The sequence below is a fragment of the Rhipicephalus microplus genome, chromosome X (assembly GCF_043290135.1).
Source record: "Rhipicephalus microplus isolate Deutch F79 chromosome X, USDA_Rmic, whole genome shotgun sequence".
Classification (NCBI taxonomy): domain Eukaryota; kingdom Metazoa; phylum Arthropoda; class Arachnida; order Ixodida; family Ixodidae; genus Rhipicephalus; species Rhipicephalus microplus.
Window position 1 is genome coordinate 15,813,002 of NC_134710.1, and position 7,423 is coordinate 15,820,424.

General features: G+C 44.7%; 4 non-coding genes across 4 annotated transcripts; all 4 read right to left on the reverse strand.

The window, feature by feature from the left end:
- Nucleotides 1-923: 923 nt before the first annotated feature.
- Nucleotides 924-996, reverse strand: TRNAT-CGU (transfer RNA threonine (anticodon CGU)). Its single transcript has one exon. It is a non-coding gene; the product is annotated as a tRNA-Thr (tRNA).
- A 383-nt stretch (nt 997-1,379) lies between these two features.
- TRNAT-CGU (transfer RNA threonine (anticodon CGU)) lies at nt 1,380-1,452 on the reverse strand. The gene has a single exon. It is a non-coding gene; the product is annotated as a tRNA-Thr (tRNA).
- A 383-nt stretch (nt 1,453-1,835) lies between these two features.
- TRNAT-CGU (transfer RNA threonine (anticodon CGU)) lies at nt 1,836-1,908 on the reverse strand. Its single transcript has one exon. It is a non-coding gene; the product is annotated as a tRNA-Thr (tRNA).
- A 383-nt stretch (nt 1,909-2,291) lies between these two features.
- On the reverse strand, nt 2,292-2,364 carry TRNAT-CGU (transfer RNA threonine (anticodon CGU)). Its single transcript has one exon. It is a non-coding gene; the product is annotated as a tRNA-Thr (tRNA).
- Nucleotides 2,365-7,423: the final 5,059 nt, after the last annotated feature.

A 7,423-nucleotide genomic window follows, 5' to 3' on the forward strand; every position in this document is an offset into this window, starting at 1 on the left:
ACACTGTGATTATAAACCTATTGGACACGAGTCTGTCACCTGACGAATAAAAACTGCTATTCATAGACTAAGCTTCTGCCCAACCATAAAATTTTTCGATTAATTTTACTTACTCCGAGATCTCGACAACTTTGCTAGAAGCAGGAGGTTGCGCGAAAATTTCTTGGACAGGACTTCTAACAACGAAAAATTTCACCGTCGTAGAACAAGTGATTGGACACCTAACAGTAATCGAGACAAGTGTCTGAACCTTTATATCACCGCAGTACAAAAAGATAGAGCGCACGAATACCACAGACAGAAACGAAAGCGAGAAAACTTGAAAAAATCTGAAAAAAATTGTATGAGAAATCTGGTATCTAGGACAGACATAACAATAGAACCCATTGACAACGGAGGAGCAATTGTAGTCCTCAATACAACCAACTACTTACAAGAAGCATACCGCCAACTAGACGACTCAAAATTTTACGAACGCGTCCCAGGTGATCCGACAGACGACTACAAACGTATTGTATCAAGAGAACTAAAGAAACTGTTGGACGGAGAAAGGATAACCAACACTGACCACAAACTAATTCGAGCAGCATACCTTCACCCAGTCGACCAATTATATCAAGCATAGGTACAAACTGAACCACATGTTCTCACATTTTTTTCCGTGCACCTTCTTTGTATAAAGCTAAGCACAAACAAAAGGCCAGACTCTGGCTGAAATGTCGAACTAAACATCACGGAGGATCTTCTTGAGATACACACACACACACACACATATATATATATATATATATATATATATATATATATATATATATATATATAATGAGATATAACAGACAGTAATGCCAAGGAATGTACAGGGGAAGTTATTAACATTAATGGAATGTAAATAAGAAGAAAGAAAAGTGGATGAAAAAATTACCAACTGTAAGCAGGAATCGAACCTACGACCTTCGAATTACGCGTTCGATGCTCTAACCACTGAGCTATTACAGCGGCACTCCCTCCATCCATTTTTTTGGGTTTATCTGTGAATTTAGAAGTAGGAGCGACAGTCAGCGCCATCTATAAGCCAAACAACGAGTGTGAAAACACTCTTATGCGCATGTTTGGCGTCACGTAGCACGTGAACTTATTATGAGCGGGCAGCTGATTAATTGTCCCTCTTATACAACCTAAACACACCAAGTCTGCCAGTACGAGACCCTCGTTCAATGAAATAAGGGAAAGAAGTGTATACCTAAGGGCTCGTTTTTCCGTGTTTTTAACACAATAATAATGAGATATAACAGACAGTAATGCCAAGGAATGTACAGGGGAAGTTATTAACATTAATGGAATGTAAATAAGAAGAAAGAAAAGTGGATGAAAAAATTACCAACTGTAAGCAGGAATCGAACCTACGACCTTCGAATTACGCGTTCGATGCTCTAACCACTGAGCTATTACAGCGGCACTCCCTCCATCCACTTTTTTGGGTTTATCTGTGAATTTAGAAGTAGGAGCGACAGTCAGCGCCATCTATAAGCCAAACAACGAGTGTGAAAACACTCTTATGCGCATGTTTGGCGTCACGTAGCACGTGAACTTATTATGAGCGGGCAGCTGATTAATTGTCCCTCTTATACAACCTAAACACACCAAGTCTGCCAGTACGAGACCCTCGTTCAATGAAATAAGGGAAAGAAGTGTATACCTAAGGGCTCGTTTTTCCGTGTTTTTAACACAATAATAATGAGATATAACAGACAGTAATGCCAAGGAATGTACAGGGGAAGTTATTAACATTAATGGAATGTAAATAAGAAGAAAGAAAAGTGGATGAAAAAATTACCAACTGTAAGCAGGAATCGAACCTACGACCTTCGAATTACGCGTTCGATGCTCTAACCACTGAGCTATTACAGCGGCACTCCCTCCATCCACTTTTTTGGGTTTATCTGTGAATTTAGAAGTAGGAGCGACAGTCAGCGCCATCTATAAGCCAAACAACGAGTGTGAAAACACTCTTATGCGCATGTTTGGCGTCACGTAGCACGTGAACTTATTATGAGCGGGCAGCTGATTAATTGTCCCTCTTATACAACCTAAACACACCAAGTCTGCCAGTACGAGACCCTCGTTCAATGAAATAAGGGAAAGAAGTGTATACCTAAGGGCTCGTTTTTCCGTGTTTTTAACACAATAATAATGAGATATAACAGACAGTAATGCCAAGGAATGTACAGGGGAAGTTATTAACATTAATGGAATGTAAATAAGAAGAAAGAAAAGTGGATGAAAAAATTACCAACTGTAAGCAGGAATCGAACCTACGACCTTCGAATTACGCGTTCGATGCTCTAACCACTGAGCTATTACAGCGGCACTCCCTCCATCCACTTTTTTGGGTTTATCTGTGAATTTAGAAGTAGGAGCGACAGTCAGCGCCATCTATAAGCCAAACAACGAGTGTGAAAACACTCTTATGCGCATGTTTGGCGTCACGTAGCACGTGAACTTATTATGAGCGGGCAGCTGATTAATTGTCCCTCTTATACAACCTAAACACACCAAGTCTGCCAGTACGAGACCCTCGTTCAATGAAATAAGGGAAAGAAGTGTATACCTAAGGGCTCGTTTTTCCGTGTTTTTAACACAATAATAATGAGATATAACAGACAGTAATGCCAAGGAATGTACAGGGGAAGTTATTAACATTAATGGAATGTAAATAAGAAGAAAGAAAAGTGGATGAAAAAATTACCAACTGTTAGCAGGAATCGAACCTACGACCTTCGAATTACGCGTTCGATGCTCTAACCACTGAGCTATTACAGCGGCACTCCCTCCATCCACTTTTTTGGGTTTATCTGTGAATTTAGAAGTAGGAGCGACAGTCAGCGCCATCTATAAGCCAAACAACGAGTGTGAAAACACTCTTATGCGCATGTTTGGCGTCACGTAGCACGTGAACTTATTATGAGCGGGCAGCTGATTAATTGTCCCTCTTATACAACCTAAACACACCAAGTCTGCCAGTACGAGACCCTCGTTCAATGAAATAAGGGAAAGAAGTGTATACCTAAGGGCTCGTTTTTCCGTGTTTTTAACACAATAATAATGAGATATAACAGACAGTAATGCCAAGGAATGTACAGGGGAAGTTATTAACATTAATGGAATGTAAATAAATTCACAGATAAACCCAAAAAAGTGGATGGAGGGAGTGCCGCTGTAATAGCTCAGTGGTTAGAGCATCGAACGCGTAATTCGAAGGTCGTAGGTTCGATTCCTGCTTACAGTTGGTAATTTTTTCATCCACTTTTCTTTCTTCTTATTTACATTCCATTAATGTTAATAACTTCCCCTGTACATTCCTTGGCATTACTGTCTGTTATATCTCATTATTATTGTGTTAAAAACACGGAAAAACGAGCCCTTAGGTATACACTTCTTTCCCTTATTTCATTGAACGAGGGTCTCGTACTGGCAGACTTGGTGTGCTTAGGTTGTATAAGAGGGACAATTAATCAGCTGCCCGCTCATAATAAGTTCACGTGCTACGTGACGCCAAACATGCGCATAAGAGTGTTTTCACACTCGTTGTTTGGCTTATAGATGGCGCTGACTGTCGCTCCTACTTCTAAATTCACAGATAAACCCAAAAAAGTGGATGGAGGGAGTGCCGCTGTAATAGCTCAGTGGTTAGAGCATCGAACGCGTAATTCGAAGGTCGTAGGTTCGATTTCTGCTTACAGTTGGTAATTTTTTCATCCACTTTTCTTTCTTCTTATTTACATTCCATTAATGTTAATAACTTCCCCTGTACATTCCTTGGCATTACTGTCTGTTATATCTCATTATTATTGTGTTAAAAACACGGAAAAACGAGCCCTTAGGTATACACTTCTTTCCCTTATTTCATTGAACGAGGGTCTCGTACTGGCAGACTTGGTGTGTTTAGGTTGTATAAGAGGGACAATTAATCAGCTGCCCGCTCATAATAAGTTCACGTGCTACGTGACGCCAAACATGCGCATAAGAGTGTTTTCACACTCGTTGTTTGGCTTATAGATGGCGCTGACTGTCGCTCCTACTTCTAAATTCACAGATAAACCCAAAAAAGTGGATGGAGGGAGTGCCGCTGTAATAGCTCAGTGGTTAGAGCATCGAACGCGTAATTCGAAGGTCGTAGGTTCGATTCCTGCTTACAGTTGGTAATTTTTTCATCCACTTTTCTTTCTTCTTATTTACATTCCATTAATGTTAATAACTTCCCCTGTACATTCCTTGGCATTACTGTCTGTTATATCTCATTATTATTGTGTTAAAAACACGGAAAAACGAGCCCTTAGGTATACACTTCTTTCCCTTATTTCATTGAACGAGGGTCTCGTACTGGCAGACTTGGTGTGTTTAGGTTGTATAAGAGGGACAATTAATCAGCTGCCCGCTCATAATAAGTTCACGTGCTACGTGACGCCAAACATGCGCATAAGAGTGTTTTCACACTCGTTGTTTGGCTTATAGATGGCGCTGACTGTCGCTCCTACTTCTAAATTCACAGATAAACCCAAAAAAGTGGATGGAGGGAGTGCCGCTGTAATAGCTCAGTGGTTAGAGCATCGAACGCGTAATTCGAAGGTCGTAGGTTCGATTCCTGCTTACAGTTGGTAATTTTTTCATCCACTTTTTTTTCTTCTTATTTACATTCCATTAATGTTAATAACTTCCCCTGTACATTCCTTGGCATTACTGTCTGTTATATCTCATCATTATTGTGTTAAAAACACGGAAAAACGAGCCCTTAGGTATACACTTCTTTCCCTTATATATATATATTGTTGCGAATGTATTTACTACTTTAGAGTAGAAAAGTACTCCAGCAGTCAAGATGGCAGCCGTTGTGTATTTCGAACAGCCCAAAAACGTCGTCGTCTTCTTCTTCGCACCGCCCGCATAGCTGCATAGCCGCGAACCCGCAACATCGACCTCCGGCGGCGAAAAGCGCCGACCCGGCGCTTGTTAGCAGGTGTTGGACGAGATGTACGGCTTGAGGCGAGCGACGTGGACGATGTCGGAAGATGTGGAAGGTATCGAAGGGTTTAGAGGTGCTATTTCATAGGTAACATCAGTTACCTGCCGTAGCACACGATAAGGTCCGGAATACTTGGGTAGAAGCTTTTCAGCCAGACCAACATGTCGCGACGGAGTCCACAGAAGAACGAGGTCACCTGGACTAAAGTGGACGTCCCGATGGTGGCTGTCATAGCTACGTTTCTGACGGAGCTGCGAGTCCGAAAGGCGCTGGTGGGCAATCTGACGGGCTTTCTCCGCGGTGCTAATAGCGCGGCGAGCATATGCTGTGGACAGGTCGGTAGGGTTGGGTACAAGCGTGTCGAACGGCAATGTCGGGTCTCTTCCATACAAAAGGTAAAAGGGAGAATATCCAGCAGTGTCGTGGCGTGAGCTATTGTAAGCGAAAGTGACAAAGGGTAGTGCAATGTCCCAGTCACGATGATCCGTCGACACGTACATGGCGAGCATGTCAGTGAGTGTGCGATTCAGACGTTCTGTGAGGCCGTTTGTTTGAGGATGGTAGGCCGTCGTAAGCTTGTGCTTGGTTGCACAAGAACGAAGTAGATCGTCAATTACCTTAGATAAAAAGTAGCGACCGCGATCGGTGACCAGTTGACGAGGAGCACCATGATGTAAGATGACGTCTTGAATCAAAAAGTCGGCGACATCTGTAGCGCAGCTGCTTGGAAGAGGTCTCGTAATTGCGAAACGGGTCGAGTAATCTATGGCGACGGCGACCCACCTGTTACCGCCGGTAGAAAGAGGGAAAGGGCCCAGCAGGTCGAGGCCGACACGATAGAAAGGCTCGGCAGGTACGTCGATCGGTTGAAGGAGCCCGGCGGGGTGTACCGCTGGCCTTTTGCGGCGTTGGCACGACTCACAAGACCTAACATAACGTTGTACAGAACGGTAGAGGCCGGGCCAGAAAAAGCGTCGGCGGACACGGTCGTACGTTCTGGCAACACCAAGGTGGCCAGCCGTTGGTACATCATGTAGTTGCTGAAGTACGGTCGAGTGCAAATGAGTGGGTATTACGAGTAGTAGTTCGTTTCCCACATGGTGCATGTTGCGGCGGTATAAAATGCCGTCTATGACAACGAACATGCGAAGCGAATTGTCTGTACAGCCTGTGTTCAGGCGGTCGATTAGCTCGCGTAGGGACGCGTCACGCCGTTGCTCACATCCTATGTTGCCGAAAGCAGAGAGCGAGGAAATACAGATGGACGCGTCGTCGGTTACTAGATCTGGAGCGTCAACGGGGTACCGAGAGAGGCAGTCGGCGTCTTGGTGTAAACGGCCAGACTTGTAAACCACTGTGTATGTGAATTCCTGGAGGCGCAGAGCCCAACGAGCAAGGCGCCCCGTTGGATCTTTGAGGGCTGAAAGCCAGCATAGAGCGTGATGGTCAGTGGTAACTGTGAAAGGCCGGCCATATAAATAGGGGCGGAATTTACCAACTGCCCATACAAGCGCCAGGCACTCGCGTTCCGTAATAGAGTAATTGCGTTCGGCAGGAGAAAGGAGCCGGCTGGCATACGCAAGAACTCGATCGTGACCGGATTGACGCTGGGCTAAAACCGCGCCAATACCGTAGCCACTAGCATCAGTGCGGACCTCGGTTGGAGCAGACGGGTCGAAGTGGGCGAGAATCGGTGGCGTGGTCAGAAGTGTTATGAGCTGGGAAAAGGCCGTGCCTTGATCAGGACCCCACTCAAATGGTACATCTTTCTTCAAAAGATCAGTGAGGGGGCGTGCGACCTCTGCGAAGTTTCTGACAAATCGTCGGAAATATGAGCATAGGCCCACAAAACTTCGAACGTCCTTGACACAAGTCGGTACAGGAAAATCCAGGACAGCTCGGACTTTGTCGGGATCGGGGCGGATGCCGGAGGAGTCAACGAGATGCCCTAGAATAGTAACTTGGCGATGCCCAAAATGGCATTTCGAGGAATTAAGTTGGAGCCCAGCCTCTCGAAATACTGAAAGAATTGAGGAAAGGCGCTCGAGGTGAGACTTAAAGGTTGGGGCAAACACAATCACGTCGTCCAGATAACACAGGCAGATAGACCATTTAAAGCTGCGCAAAAGCGTGTCCATCATCCGCTCGAACGTTGCCGGCGCATTGCACAAGCCAAACGGCATTACCTTGAATTGGTAGAGACCGTCAGGCGTTACAAAGGCGGTCTTCTCCCGGTCGAGGTCGTCCACGGCGATCTGCCAGTAACCGGAGCGTAAGTCTATCGAAGAAAAATAGGTTGCGCCATGAAGGCAGTCCAGGGCATCATCAATACGAGGAAGCGGGTAGACATCCCTTTTGGTGACCTTGTTTAAATGCCGATAGTCCACGCAGAAACGCCAGGTA